We start from the raw sequence: 16,800 nt of genomic DNA, 5'->3' as shown, positions 1-16,800 counted from the left end.
ATCGTATTTTATTTCCTCTTCCTTTTTTTAAAAATTTACTTATTTTTGAATTACAAGTCATTCGCAGTTATATTTAAGGTGCATAGTGAGAGTGAATTAGGGCCATTCAAACTCACACAACCATCCGTGGGAATTTGCCCTATGGTAATTTGAGTCCGGACAACCCCTTACAGCCACTTCATAGATCTTTATCCAAGCTCTGTAGGGTTCCTTTACAATATTTAAAATTTTAATAATCCCAATGTATTCATTATTTCTCTGAGGAGTGATACTTGCCTCCTACACCATCACTTCTGTGATAGTACCATGGAACATTTTGATGTATAATTTTGTCATTTCTCACTCTGCACCATCCTGACTGCAATGTAGGATATGCAGATTCCAAGATCTTTAATACAGAAACATGATACCAACAGCAGAGACTGTGTGAAAAATAAAAGTGTATTGGCACTACAGACAATGACTTGGATTGGACAAACTAGTTTGCCTGGAGCCTAAAGTTGGTCTTATGTCAGGAAACTTCAGGGGTAGGGTCTCCTTGTATTTAGGCCAAGGTTTTTTCTTTCCAGGTCCCTCATATTTTGGTGAGCCTATGCAAACAATAACTGCCACTCTAAAACCATTTATACTGTGCTCCTTTGACTCTAATTCTTAAGAAAAACAACCCACTTAAACTTTTGAGGTTAACTTAAACTAATATGCATGTGCATGGAAATGTAAAAAAGTACTATGCCTTCAATGTTTAAGGAGTTACATAAGTTTTATGTCTTTAGATTGCTTTGTGTGCTGCTAAGAAATATTATGTACTATAATCTGGGGACTTGAAGGACAAAGTAATTGTACATGGGTTCTGTTTTATTTTTCTTAATGTTCTTTGGCTGAAAGTTCAAAGTTAAGATATCAACAAGGGGACTTCTGAGAATTCTGTTTATGAGTGATTGTCCTTCCACTGTAACTTTACCTTGTCTTCTTTTTTTGCATCTTTGTTCTCATAATTAAAAATAAAAAAATTCAAAGAGAAAAAATAATTTTGTCATTTCATCAATACCTACTTAAAAATTATTTATATTAGGTTATCTGACTGTTCAATAAAGTATAAATATGACAAAAGTTACTTGTTATTTTTACTTTATTTGAAAATTTACTCAAAGGTTCCACTGCAATGATCCCATCTAAAACATATGACAGATATATTCATATTTCTAGAAAATGCTTAAATATATACTCATACTTCTGGAACAAAATGGGTAATCTGAACAACCTACTTTCCTAGCCACAGTGAAAACTAAAATGGTGAAAGAAAAAATATAGTCACCCCTCACCCTTGTAGTGCTTTGCTCTATTTAGTGCCATTGGCAGTAGCTACCATTCATATGCCCAGTGGATACCTAATAAATACTAGATTCCAATGTTCACTCTGACAGAATGCAAAGGCATGGTGAGTAGTAAGTGATAAATATATAACTATACAGGTAACAACTTAATAGTATTGTGCCTTTAATAGCAATCTAGAATAATAAAGCCCTTTATTATGGTAGTGATAATAATGTATAGGAAAAGTCAAACTCCCTTATCTTATGTCACCAAAAATATATATCTAAGAGCATAGGACACACTGCCTACTCATAGTATTTTTAAAGGCACTGGTCCTTTGAAGGCTGTGCTCAAGATGTTGAAAACATGGTCAGCTCTAGAGACAAAACGAGGAAATAAGTATTTTCTTAAACAAGAGATTGTAAAGAAGTGACATAGACAGGGTTGGAATTTTCGGTTGGTGTAGTTGGTGTTTAAAAGTTTATCCTACCCAGTTAAGATTTGAGGTTAACTTAAGCTAATATGCATGAATATGGAAATGTAAAAAAAAATGCTATGCCTGTAATGTTTAAGGAGTTATGTAAGTTTTATGGCTTTAGATTGCCTTGTGCGCTGTCAAGAAATATTATAGTGTGTTACAATCTTAATGTTCTTTGGATGAAATTTCAAAGTTGGGATATCAGCAAGGGGACTTCTGAGAATTATGTTATGTATTGTCCTTCCACTGTAACTTTACCTTGTCCTCTTTCTTTGCATCCTTGTTCTCATAATTAAAAATAAAAAAATTAATAAAAAAAAAGAGAAGTAACTGAAAAAAAAAAGTTTATCCTAAACAGTTGGTGTTTATAATTTTTGTTTTATATGTTCTATTTACAATAGCAAATATATAGAGATAAATATATAGAGATAACCCAAGTGTCCAGATACAGATGGATTTTTAAAAATTATAGAACATATGCACAAGTCAATATTATTCAGGTATGACAAGAGATGAAATGTGGCCTTTGCTACAATTTGAATGAAACTAAAGAGTGTTTGGTAACAGAATTAAGTCAAAATTAAAAAGAAAATTACTGTGTGACTGCACTCTTATGTAGTACAGAGAGAAACAAAGAAAGGGGGGAAGAGTAACCAATGAAAACGAATTCTTGGGTTCTGATAATATAATTAAGATTACCAAGTAGGAGATGAAGGGTAGAGGATAGGAAGGATGGGGAAAATTAGAAAAGGGACCAAGAGACAGTGGTGAAGGAGTTTTGGCACATAGGTGGATATTCTACCACTTCTGTAATCTGTGCTACCCAGATAATAATGAATACAAAATTTATACAATATATTATACCATAGACTTAGAAATTCACCAAGCCTACCAGTCTACAAGAATGAATATTATAACATAATCAACTATATGAGGACACGGATGAAGAAGAAATGCATCAACAGAGATGCATGTGTTTTATCAGAAAAAAAGGGGCGGTCAGAAAAGAAGATCTTCATGGTTTCTGCACTGAGCACAAAGTTTCCAAGCTAGCCTCACTTTTTCCTAGAGCCAGAACATTTCATATCTCATCATTCTTATAAAGCAGATCATCGGAGAAAAATAGAAATTATTTACAAATGCAAATTGAGATGAAGAATTGGTAATATCTTTCATTCAACAGATTAATATAAATTTTCTTAGATATAAAACCTCATATCAGCAAGGTTTGAGGAAACTGAGATTCTTGTATACTATAAGTGGGAATATTAATTGGTTATATACTTAAGTGACATTTATAACTAAGGATATCATTTTTTTCTAAAAGTTATAATTTTTACCACACTTACCAAAAGTTATTTCAAAGGTATTTTTCACAAAGTTTGTTGTAATAGTAGAAACAAACTTAATGCTGATCTGTAAGAAATCAGTTTAATATAATAAATCCATACAATGTGTTACTTCCTGGTTACTAAAAGTTATAAAATAGACCTACTGTATTTATAATAAATTATTAGGATATTACTAAGTGAAAGCAGCAGATTACTAAGCAATATAAAGGTGATAGTTCCACTATTGTTCTTTTTTTTTTTTTTTTTTTTTTTTGGTTTTTGGGCCACACCCGGTAACGCTCAGGGGTTACTCCTGGCTATGTGCTCAGAAGTTGCTCCTGGCTTGGGGGACCATATGGGACACCGGGGGATCGAACTGCGGTCCATCCAAGGCTAGCGCAGGCAAGGCAGGCACCTTACCTTTAGCGCCACCGCCCGGCCCCTATTGTTCTTAAAAATAGAATATATGCACCAGGGATTGGCTTACACATTCATAAGAAGCTGTGGAAAAATATATGGCATATTGTTAATATTAATTAACAGTGAGTATGTGGGAATCAGTTCACAAATATTTTGTTGTCTTTTTTACTTTTTCTCTCTACATTAATAATCATATTTTATTTTATTAAAATATAGGCAAAATGGCAGTAGTTTACAAAAATTAACATGTGTGTCTACTGAGATTTTTTTAAATGCTTTTATTGCATAAATAAAATGTCAGATGCATATCATCATCAGATGGGATACTGCACTTGGATGGAAAGACAGATTCTTGTCAACTAACCAGAGGGAGAATGGTCCTGTTATGAAAGGTACTTTGGGTGAACTGTCCATCTCTGCCCGGAAAACTCAATCATGGGTGGATATGTTTACCTTAATGCACTTAATTTATTTGCTCTAAGGTTGGCAGGTAGATTAGCGAGCGGTGAGTCTTGAACTGGTCGAGAGAAGAGATCCCACGACCTTTCTCATGCCTGAAGTGTTTTAAGTTCGGAAGACAAAAAGAGGAGTTAATAAAATAGCTCGCAACCCTCAGCTCTGCCAGCTGTCTCCCTGTGTTCCAAACACATCTCAGCATATAACCGTAACCCCGTTATCATCACCTCTCACAAGACTCGGGCAAGATCATAGAAAAGCTGTTTGGGGGCACAACACAACACTGTTGTGCTTTGGAGCACAACACTCGTTATATTGATTGTTGCCTTGTGTCAATATAGGCTGGACAAGCTGCCCCCCTATTATGATTTCTGTTAAGCATCTGCACCTCAATCTCCTATGGTGGCAAGGTAAGAGATAGATTCTCAACACACTCTGACAACAGCTGTTTTATCTTTATTCCTTCTACCTACAGACTCTGAGATCACCGAGGAAAAATTTCCAACTGTGAATCAAGGATGATTGGAAACACCCTGAGTTCCAGATTAAAAGCAAGAAAATTGAAAGGAAAAAAAAAAAAAAACTCAGAGAGATTTTTTTTTTCTATGCTTCACACAGAGACCCCCTACATGACTGACTTCTGGATTAAATTGTTCAAGTTAAATAAGTTATTATAATGTTCATGCAGAAAACTATAACTTGGGACTTTTTTGTTTTTCACAAATAAAAATATGTTCTGTGTTCTCAACTGGCATTTTTATAGCAATATTGCAAAAAAAAATTTACACAGAGACACCCTACGCATCTAATCATTGCATTCCTTGAGAATATTTCACACTGTTAGATTTCAGACAAGAAGCATTACAATTCAGACTCTTATCACCAATTGTTACCTGAAAAAGAAAAGATGAAGCCTAATGAGAGGAATGATAGAGAAAACCTGGTGGCTAAAAGACAAAGGTTGTAGCTTGAGTTTTGTGTTTAAAAAAATTTTATAAACTAAAATTTTTTTTGCCCACCTTTTTTTTAGAAACCTTCCATTTTAAAAAGATAAGGCTTAATAGGAGACTAGAAAAGACTATACAGTGAATTATTCATTCTAACTGGGCCATTCCAGGTCACAAGACAGGAGACATTTTATAATATCACACATTATAAAAGATGCAGGATAACAGAAGCTCTTTTAAATCAACTCATACTGCATTCAATTCTTCAGAATGCAGCGCTGATAACTTTCTGGTAGACCCAGGAGAGAAACATTTGAGATGAATTTTCAGGTACCAGAATAAAGCAAGTCAGAATAGAGCCTATTTTTTTAAAGCAATTTGTCCAGCAGACTAGACAAAAAGAAAAGATTGTAGAAAATTTCTTCTGGCCCCGACTTCCATACAATCATTAGCATGTTGGCTGAAATAATGAGATAAACAGAATATTTTTAGGGTTGAGAGCATAGGGAAATTTAGGTCCATGAATAGTTTTTATAATAATTTAAACCATTATAAAAATGTTATGCATAGTCAATTTTGAAAATATAGAAGAGCAAAATGAAGAAATAATCTCTCCTTATTTTAATTCAGAAATAGGAATCACCATTAACACTTGGTATAAATTCTTTTGGTCTATTTTATGTAGAAATATGTATGCATTCACTTGATAGTGTTCATCTGAAATGTACGCATATATATTTATCCACAATATTGAATTTTTACTATACATAATATTTATCCTGCTTTATAAGTTAATAGTTGTGAATATTTTAATTATTTTTAATTATATGTTTGATTATAATTATACAATTATAATGTTAAACATGTAGCAGCAGAGCCTGAGCGGTAGCACAGTGGGTAGAACTTTTTGCTTTACATATGGCAACCTGAGTATTCCTTGTGGTCCCCAAACACAGCCAGTAATGACCCCTGAGAGCAGAGCCAGGAGTAATCCCTGGTTACCTCTGGGTATGGCCCAAAAATCCCCCCAAAAGTTATCATCAGTGTGGCCAAAGAGATAGTATATCAGGTAGGGCATTTGCCTTAGATTTGATCCCTAACACCCGATATAGCCCCCCAGGCACCATCAGGCAAAATTTCTGACTGCAGACCCAGGAATAACCCCTGAGCAACACTGTAACCCAAAAACAAAATCAAAAAGTTTATGATCACCATCAAAGATCATTGTCAGCACCAATATCATAAGACATAGTTAAAAAAACAAGAACTCTTGAGGCTGGAATGCTAGCAGTTAAGGTGTTGGGCTTTCAAGCAGCCAAAGCAAGTTTTATCCCTGACCTCCTATATATCCCTCCTGAGCCTGCCAGGAGAATTTCTTTTTTTTTTTTTCGGTTTTTGGGCCACACCCATTTGATGCTCAGGGGTTACTCCTGGCTTGGGGGGACCATATGGGATGCCGGGGGATCCAACCACGGTCCGTCCTACGCTAGCACTTGCAAGGCAGACACCTTACCTCTAGCGCCACCTTCCCGGCCCCCGGGAGAATTTCTTAATGCTGAGCCAGAAGTAACCACTGAGCACTGCTAGGTATAGCTAAACAAACAAACAAACAAGTAAGCAAAATAACTCAAAATGGATTAAGATATTTTCTCACCTATAATACATGTACTCTTGAACCATGTTTTGCAACAGCCCATGGATGTCATGAATGACCTCGGAAAAAAAAGACAAGTTACGAAACCTCCCTAAGCTTCTACTTCCTCAACTATAAAACATAATCTGACTACAGGGTTGCAATCATGCATAATTCAGTCCTGGAATTAGTTGTATTCGTTTTAAGCAAAAATAGCAGTGTAAGAGTCCTAAAATGGCAAATGCACCTTAGATATTTTACAGTAACTTAAAACTTAAATGGACATTCATCAAACTTACAAAATAATGCTAAGGCCTTTTTTCTCTAAGCAAAATATCATAGAAAAACCTATGGGGTTATCATTCTTACATGAACCACACTTAAATTGTACCCATAATTTTATTTTAATTTTTTCTTTAAAGAGGAATAGAATGTATGTTGATTTATCTAAATCAGTATTAGTTAAACAGAAAGCTTCTAGATTTGAGAATGGGTAGGAGGAGTTTCCCAGTGACACTTACCCAGGATGCATAGCTCAATGTTAGGGCCTGAGGATTTGGACCTGTCAGAACCCTCAAGTGCCAGGACAGAGCCACCTATGGTGATGGGCAGGTGACCTCCAGGGACACTCCCAGTGGTGTTCAGGGAATCATGTGATGTTGGTATTTGAATTCTGGTCCTAATATGTGCAAAGCATGTACCCTGACCATTGTAATATGTATCTGAGGATAAGAGGACTATATGGGGTGCTAGAGACTGAACCCAGGTTAGTCACATGCAAGATAAGAGCCATATCAGTGTTCCCAGCCTGAGCAACAGTGCAGAGGGTAGGGCTTTTGCCTTTCATTCAGTCAATCGGGGTTCAATCCCCAACATCCCATATGGTCCTCTGGGCCTGCCAGGAGTGATTTCTGAGTGCAGAGCCAGGAGTAACCACGGAGCACTGTTGGGTGTGGCCACAAAACAAACAAAATAAGTAAATAAAATTGCCTTTTCATAGTTACAGCCAATTTGTATTTGATCTCTGGAACCTCAGGGATAAAGCAAAACAAAAAATAAACAGGGTTAAAAATAAACTAAACCCACACTTTTGAATCTATTCATCTGATAAGGCAGCCAAAGGTTATTACTCTCCACAGAATAGCCTAATGACCTTGATCAACCAATGTGCTACGACGAAGAGCAAAGTAACATGTGTTAGTGGGATGGAAAGTGCCAAGTAAGATTACAGTGTTGATATACATATTAAATGCAAAACGCTTAGTACAACAAATAGCACATTATTAGTTCTTGGTAAAAATAAAAGTGGTGGTGAGGAGGGGAGAAAGTAAGAGAGAGAAATAAAAGTGAGACAACCCCTTTTGACTATTTCCTCACAAACACTGGATTCTGACCAAGCAGAGAAACAACAGAAAGCGTAGAAATGGGGGACATGATCTCACGGTGGAATCAGACCTTGAAGGCAAGAACCTGGTAAAAATCAGATACAACAAATTGAAAATATTTTCTAAGACCCCTAATTGTTTGCTTCTGCTGACAAATTATCATTGGATGAAATAACATAGGCTTAAAGATTCACAAAGACTTTTTTTAATCCTATGAGGATCAACATGATAATTAGGAAAAGGAGAAAGAATGCTACTGGTAGTATTTAAGATTGGAGTGACCTATTAGACACAAACTATTTCATTATCTCTAAAATATTTTTGTCTTTATTTGTAAAATAATGCTTCATCTTTTATTTTTACACAATTAAAAATGAAGATTTATGAGCCGAAGTGATAGCCTAGCAGTAGGGCATTTGACTTGCATGCAACCAATCCGGGACAGATCTGGGTTTGATCCCCTGCATTCCATATGGTTCCCTGAGCCTTCCAGGAGCAATTTCTGAGTGCAGAGACTGGAGTAACCCCTGAGCACTGCCAGGTACGGCCCAAAACCTAAAAAAAAAAAAAAAAAGATTTCTCTGGGTTGAAGTAATAGTACATACAGCAGATATGCATTGCAGATAGTTGACCCCAATTTGATCTCTGGCACACCCAAGGCCCCATCAGTCCTGCCAGGAGTAATTGCTGAGCACAGAACAAAGAGTAAGTCCTGAGTGCAGCTAGGTGTCACTGCAAAATCAAAACAAAACAAAGATGAGGATTTCTTTTAAAGGAAATTATAAATGCCATCGTCTTGGACTTAATTAAGTTGATCACCATCATAGTTTATTTCAAAAACTGTATCTTTTACCAACAGCCTAAGCAGAGATGTTTTCATTGAAATTTGCTTTGCAATGAAAGGGATAAAAGTTAACATAAAGTTTCAACGAGTTACACTTTGAAAACTTAAGGAAGGAATATAGTGCAAAAGTAAGAACTTAGATTTCTACAAAGCTTGAAACTAACCAAACAAATGCAAACAATACATAGATTGTAGCTACAATATAAGTAAATGCAGCATGATATGTCTAGTCTGAATTCTGAGCAAACATTACAGCTGGTGCCTCTTGCTAGAGTAAATAATTTAGCAGGCATAGCATTTACCTTGTGTGCAGTCAACCCAGGTTCAATCTCCAGCATCCCTTATGGCCCCTGGAGCACCACTAGGAGTAATTCCAGAGTGCAGAGCCAGGAGTTACCATTGAGTATTGCTAAAACATTTGGTGAAATTGCTAAAAAAAAAAAAAAAAAAAAAAACAATTGCTAAAACTGTTGGTAAAACAATAACAGCTGGTACCTCTTGCAAATTATGATTGGCTGTAGAAAAAAAAAGAAAGTGTAGGTTAATAGAAGAGAAATAGTTCTAGGACTCAAGGAGTGAATGCTAAAAAAAAATGTCATAAAAGAAGGGACTAGAGCAATAATATAGTGGGCAAGGCACTTGGCTTGCACATGTCTGACCTGTGTTTAATCTCTGGCACTCCATATGGTCCCCCAACTGGAGCCAAGAGTTATTCTTGAATGCAGAGACAGAAGTTAAGCCCTGAGCACCACTTGTTGGGGTCTCAAAGCCAAAAGAAAATGTCACCAAAGAACTGCTGTTGAAGATTTTGTGTGAAAAACCTGATTACCGGAAGAAAGAATGAGAAAAAAGAAGTTTCCTTACATGACAATTTGGAGTCAATAACTGGGTCACAGACCACATTGAATAATGTCAATGACTTTCAAAGAGTTATGGTCCTTTGTGTTAATCTGTGAAAAAGCTATGAATCTCAAAATTGTTTTGGAGTATAGAAAAAGACATGAACTTGCCATGTGACCCAGAAATTGCTCTGTTGGGCACTTATCTCAAAGAAATGAAAAAGAATGCTCACACAAAAACCTGTATGCTACTGTTCATGGCAGCTTTATTCATGATTGCTGAAAACTGGAAACAACTTCAATGTTTTTTTTTAGTGGGAAATGGCTGTATAAACTGTGGTACAGCCCTACTGTGAAATATTCAATAAGTGAAGTGTTGATTCAACAACCTGGATGGATCTCTGGGGAGCTGTACTGAATAGAAAAAAGGGAGGACCCACAAACATCAGAAGACTCCTAATTTTATTTATTTTATTATTCCATTTATATAACATTTTTGTAATAGCAATATTATACAACTGAATAACATATTGGTCATTGTCATAGATTAGTGAAAGTAGGGAGGAATTCATATCTGTTATGAAAGTTGTAGTGGGATAGATAAATCCTAGTGATTATGGTAAGTCCTGTATCAAGATAATGGTATTTGAAATATAATTTCAAAGAAACACACAAACACACACAACCACACATCTGAAACTGACAATTCTAAACTCTAATTGTTCCAATGTCAGTTTTCTGGTTTTATCTATTTTGCTCTGTGTGATGTAATAAATCACCAGTGGGAGAAACACAGACCATTTTATGCATTTTTGCTACTTCCTATGAGTCAAAACATTTCAAAATAAGACTTTTCTAAAGAAACATTTACCTTGCTCATATGGAAATATTACTTTATATTAAAGTCCATTTCCAAGTAGACTTGGGTTTGAGCCTCTCATAAAAAGTGAGAAAAGAGATTGAGGATGTAAAAAGAAAACAATGATGAAACCCAAACACAATCATGTATGTAATCAAGGTGTTTAAATAAAAAAAAATATGCATTAAAAAAAAAAAGCAAAAAAAAAATAGCATAGGCAAGATCCAAGGGCTAGAGGGAAGTTCTTCACATTACAGGGACATTTGGATGTCCCTGAGGCTGTTTTGAAGAGGAAGGGCACAGTTCTAAAGATTCCTAGGGGACTTGTCTTAGTTGTTCCAGCAATGGGAAGCAATTAGAGAATTTCATGGCGGAAGCTGGTAGGATCAGATGTAGATCTTTGAAGATCATGCTGCCTGCAAGATGGTGAGCACACTGAAAGAGGCCAGAGTAGATATGACCTAGTGCACAGGACTGATAAAGCCAACAGCATGCAGCAATAGCATTGGGAATATGGTGCTTGTCTTGTACAAGTCTGATCCTGGCTTGATATCTTGTACTGCATACGGTTCCCTAAAAAAAAAAAAAAAAATTCTAATGTAATACTTGATGTTCTTCTATGCTCGTTGAATGTTTTAACTTGATATTTTTCCTTAGAATTTTAAATTTTTGTAATGTAAATATATTATCATTGGAGGAGGAGTGTGGCTTATTTTTCCTGGCTCAGAGTTCTTTTATTTCCTGGCTCTGTGCTCAGGAGTAAGATCACAATAAATATTGGTGCACAAGGCAAGTGACTTACCTCCTGCATTATCTCAGTCCCTATCTCATAATTTATCATTATCTGCCCTCATTATCCTTTAGAAGTCAAACTGAAATAATATATTAGGACAACTTACTTTTTTAAATTTCACTTCTCTCCCATCACATGTACATGAATAAAAATGTATACAATTTAGCAGTATCATGGACCTCAAAACTCATTGATGAAACTTCTGAAACATCTGTGTCCCAATGACTAGTCTATTTCTTTCTTTTTCTTTTTTTATTTTATTTATTTATTTTTGGTTTTGGGGCCACATCTGGCAACACTTAGGGCTCACTCCTGGCTCTGTACTCAGATATTAATCCTCAGAAATATGCACTCAGAAATATGTTCGGGGAAACCATATGGGATGCTGGGAATCAAACCTAAATTTGTTCTGGGTCTGCCTCCTGCAAAGCAAACACCCTACAGCAGTGCTATCTCTCTGGCCCCAAGATATTCTAATTTTTAAGTGAATTCTTGTGTATCATGAGACACAACTTTAAAATGTGTTTGTCGAAAGGCAGGCCAGAGAATGGGAAGATAGATATGAGGGGACTTAGGAACATTGCTGAAAAGAAGTCAACACTGGTGGTGGGATTGGTTCTGGAAAGATTGTATGCCTAAAATTTAACTCTGAATAACTTTGTAAATCATGGTAATTTAATAAAAAATAAATTATAAGATAAAATTAAAACCATCATTCTGAACCTTAAAAAGGAAACAAACAATTTTAAATAAATAAAAGAAAAGGGATACTTACAGCACCTAGACAGACTCCTCCCATATCCCTTCTTGTAGCTCCAATAGAGTCACATGACTGGAATCGCCTTGAACAGCATCACATTTGGAGGGAGAAAAATGGATGGTACCAAGACCAGACAGTCGTATGTCCATTTGGTGGAAATAAAAAATGATCAGACTTGAATATGAAATCCAAAGTCAACGACAACAGAGATAATACCCAATCTACATCAAGCTGTACATGGGGGGAACAGTTGCACTAGCATTACAGGGGGGTATAGGAGGGAGAAGTGGGATGCATGCTGGGAACAGGGGTGGAGAGAGGACAACACTGTTGGTGGGAAAGCCCCTCATTCATTACTACTATGTGCCTTAAATCTCACTGTGAAACATTTGTAATTCACTTTGCCCACAATAAAAAAAAAGAAAAGAAAAGAAAATGAATGAAATGAATTCCTGTATGAGTGGAGTGTAGCAGGGTCAATGGCTCTATCAAATTTATTCAGTAACCATCCCAGATTTTGTTGTGATACCCAGTCACCCTCACATGGGCAATAGATTCATTTTTTTTCTGGGGAAGCAACTCTTCCCAAGACATTCCTGCAACCTTAGGAACCACGCCAAGGGTGAATATAACAGGAAGGAATAAATTAACATATAAGTAAGTTATTGCAAAGAGCACTTAGAACATGAGAAAATAGGTTCTTTGGGCATTTGTTTTCTAGACATCTTCTAGCAATACAGTAAGCACTGGAAATAGGGTAATAAGAAAATAAGATTGCTTCCACATACAAGCTACCTGGGTGATGTAAAAAGTTTTAACTACAAATTAGCATATGATTTGTTTCAAATCTTGAGCATATGAAAATCAGAATTAGATGATAGATGAGTTAAGTACCCAATATAAAATACAATATTTCATATCCATCTCTAAAGGAATTTTAATGGCATAATATATGAAAAAATATTTATGTACGCATATATAAGCCAGACCCAAAGAAATATAGTAAATAGTGAATCTTTCAAGGAACTAAGCTCATTGAGAACACTTTCTAGACAATTACTGGCTTCATAGTTTTAACTTAAACATGCCAGAATAGCCTAAAGATTCTAGCAATCAAACAAACTAATTCTTTGATTTTTCAAATGAAAATCTTAGTTTAAAAAACCTGTAATAGTATTTCCATTGGAATAGGCCTACAATATAAAAATATATTAGAGATTTTGCAACTAAAAGTCTCATGGCATAAAGTCATATATGATTAAAAGCACAGATCATGCACATAGACCACCACCTGGGTTGAAATCTCAGATCAAGACCTAAATAGCTCTGTGACCAAAGGAATTAGCTATGTCTCTAGGTCTCATTTTCTTGCCTGATAGAGTTGTAATAAAGATAGAATGAATTTGAGTTATATGAATAGTTCAACTTTTTGAGAAATTTCGGGGGGAGCTGACACTAAATGCTAAGGGTATAAAAGGAAAATAATTCCTGGAAGAGAGAGAGGTTAGATCAGGGGTGGCGAACAAGTTCGACACAAAGAGCCAAAATTTTAAACTGTAGAGAGTCAGAGAGCCACACCACGCAGTGACCTGCCAAAACAGACAAACACTCACACAAAAACATATAATTTTAACAATAATATATAAACACAGATTGCATTTTGCCATTTTGAGTGAGGGTAAAAATTCTGTTTACCACCCCTGGATTAGATAAATGGATGAGACTCTTATACAATGATATGGAGGTCACTCTTCCTGAAGAAATTCAGGCAATTTTTTGAAAAATAACATGGATATTCCTTTTTAAAAAATAGCAATTTAGCTTCCATTTGACCCAGCAATACAACTCCTAAGACTACAAACTAGAAGGACAAAACACAATGTAGAAAAGCCCGCTATATTCCTATATTCATTACATGTACCACTATTCACAATAGCCAGATTCTGGAAAAAACAAGTGCCCAATGATCAGTTAGAAATTCAGTCAAGTCCTAGGACTGGAGAGACAGCACAGCGGTAGGGTGTCTGCCTTGCACACAGCCAATTCAAGACAGACGGGGGTTTGAATTCAACATCCCATATGGTCCTTTATGCCTGCCAGTAGCAATTTCTTAGTGCAGAGCCAGGAGTAACCCCTGAATGCCCAAAATAACAACAACAACAACAACAACATCAACAAAAAGAAATTTAACCAAGCCCTTACCTGCCAACTAAGGGTTTGAGTTTTATATGATAAATAATACTAAACCTTTGAAAAACTTCAAGCTTTGGAAGAAACATATCTCAATCTTTAAGATAATCAGTGTGAGGCAGGGAAATGGGACAGGAATACTTAACAGTTCTTTCATTGCATGCAGCCTACATATGCTATGCTGAACACTGCCAGGAGTAATCTGTGAGCACAGAGCTGGGAGTAAATTCGGAACATATCTAGGTGTGACCCAAAAGCAAAAAAAAAAAAAATAATTTATTTTACTTTAAATAATATCTTAATAATATTTAATAATATCTTAATAATATTTAAGCACCATGATTACAAACATATTTGTAGTTGGATTTCAGTCATAAAAAGAACACCCACCCCTTCACCAGTGCAAGATAACCAGATTGTTATCTCAATGTTGAGATAACCAAATCAGGGAGACAGGGAAATTATCAATGAAAGTACTATAGGATATTCTAGTGGAGAAGGTGTAACAGCCTCTTCACTGAGTCCCTTTGCCTCCAGACTTCTCTGGGGCCAGAAACTGCGTGACATAGGGCCTGGCTGGAGGCTCAGGACTACCAGAAACTCTGTTAAAACCAGAAGTTTGCAGGTGGTTGTACATGGTGCTGGAGGGAACATTGGAGGAAGAGATGCCAGTATCTGGTCAGCAGAGGAACAGAGCTATATAGTTGCAGCACTGGGCCTGTACCTGTAAGTGCTTCAACTTACATGGGGTTAGGCGACCTTGACAATGTCAAGCTTGACAACCTCCGGCCGCCATGATGTCTTTGTGCATCAGAGTAAACTGTTCATGAACTGTTTCCAGAGTCTGAAGGAGCAGAAGGAGGTGGAATTCCCCTGCAGGAATTCAGCCAAAGGGGAGGGAGAAGGAGGGCAGAGCGATAGCACATTGGTAGGACATTTGTCTTGCATACGACCAACCCAGGTTTTATATCTGCCATCCCATATGCCTCCCCTAGCACTACTATCAACACATACACAGCCTGCCAGGAGTGATTCCTGTACTCAGATCCAGGAGTAACTCCTGAGTGCTACCAGGTGTAGCCCCAAACCAAACAATAACAACCAAAAGTAGGCCAACCATTTGCAATCTACTGGGTCACTAGTCCTGGTGGGGTGTTCTGTATTAAGAGTAATAGGTGGCCCAATGGGAAGAACATACAGAAGCAGAGACCTAAGGAAGACAGGTATGACTACTGTGACAGTCTAGACCAGGGGTCCTCAAACTTGTTAAACAGGGGGCCAGTTCACTGTCCCTCAGACCACTGGAGGGTCTGTCTATAGGAAAAACAAAACTTATGAACAAATTCTTATGCACACTGCATAGATCTTATTTTGCAATGAAGAAACAAAACAGATACAAATACAATATGTGGCCCGCGGGGCATAGTTTGAGTTCTAGACCATCATGTTGAAGTCAGCAAAGTGCCACACCAGCCCAAAAAGTACTACTTCTGCCAGAGCATCAGCCATTTGGTGGCCTTTTGGTCACTTGAAGGCCCATCAGACCCCCAGCTCCCAGGGGAAGCCTGCCTACATACAGGAGGAAAAAGATCCATTTTCCAGCTCTTCTACCTGAGACCTAAATTTGAGTCAGTGGGATTGGATCTATGCTTTTGAGATCAGCAAGTTTCAAGAAAAAGTGGGCAGGGCAGCTGGTACACCCATGTCTGTATCTCATAATGTATCTCCTAGTATGTTTCTCATGTATTTATCTTCCTGAAGATGTCTCATATGTGTATCTCCCCCTGTATGTTCCTCAAGTATCTAACTCATATGGGAGTCTGGAGCTTCCCCCCTTCCTCTTCCCTCTTGTAATGTGTGAGGCAAAAGATCTGCAGCCACACTAAGTGTATCTGAGAACTTTGGTGCATTTCCCTCTGTATACAAAATTTTTCTGAGTCTCTAAGCCCTGAATCTCTAGCTTTTGAAATATTAGTCAGAGGGAGAGAGATAGACCCAGAATAGTCTCACTCATCTTTAGGTTTTAAGAAAAATAAAATACATTGTTGTAATAATGCCCAGAGACAATAGAGATAAGGACTGAAAGAACTAGCCATAATATGAAGCTTACCACAAAGTGTGTTGAGTACAGTCAGAGAAATAACTACACTGACAACTATCATGACAATGGTAATGAGTGAGAGAAGTAGAATGCCTGTCTCGAATACAGGCAGGGGTGGAAGAGGAGGGAGATGGGGGACATTGGTGGTGGGAAGGTTGCACTGGTGAAGGGGCTGTTCATTTTTATAACTGAAACCCAAATATAAACATATTTGTAATCACGGTATTTAAATAAATATATTATTGAAAATATATTTTGGACTCAGAGTGATTTTCCTTTTTAAAGAAGGCTATGCAACTATTTTCCAGGCCTAAGTGAAAAGATTGATTAGACAGGAGATCAGATTGATGGACCCAGTATGAAAGCAAGAGGGAACCTCAGGGCTAAGACCAAGTTTCATCTCCTCATAAGCTACTCTTAGGATAAGGTGTTGAATTGTCCCAAGCCATG

The sequence above is a fragment of the Suncus etruscus genome, chromosome 10 (genome assembly GCF_024139225.1).
Source record: "Suncus etruscus isolate mSunEtr1 chromosome 10, mSunEtr1.pri.cur, whole genome shotgun sequence".
NCBI lineage: Eukaryota > Metazoa > Chordata > Mammalia > Eulipotyphla > Soricidae > Suncus > Suncus etruscus.
Note: the sequence above shows the minus strand (reverse complement) of the source record.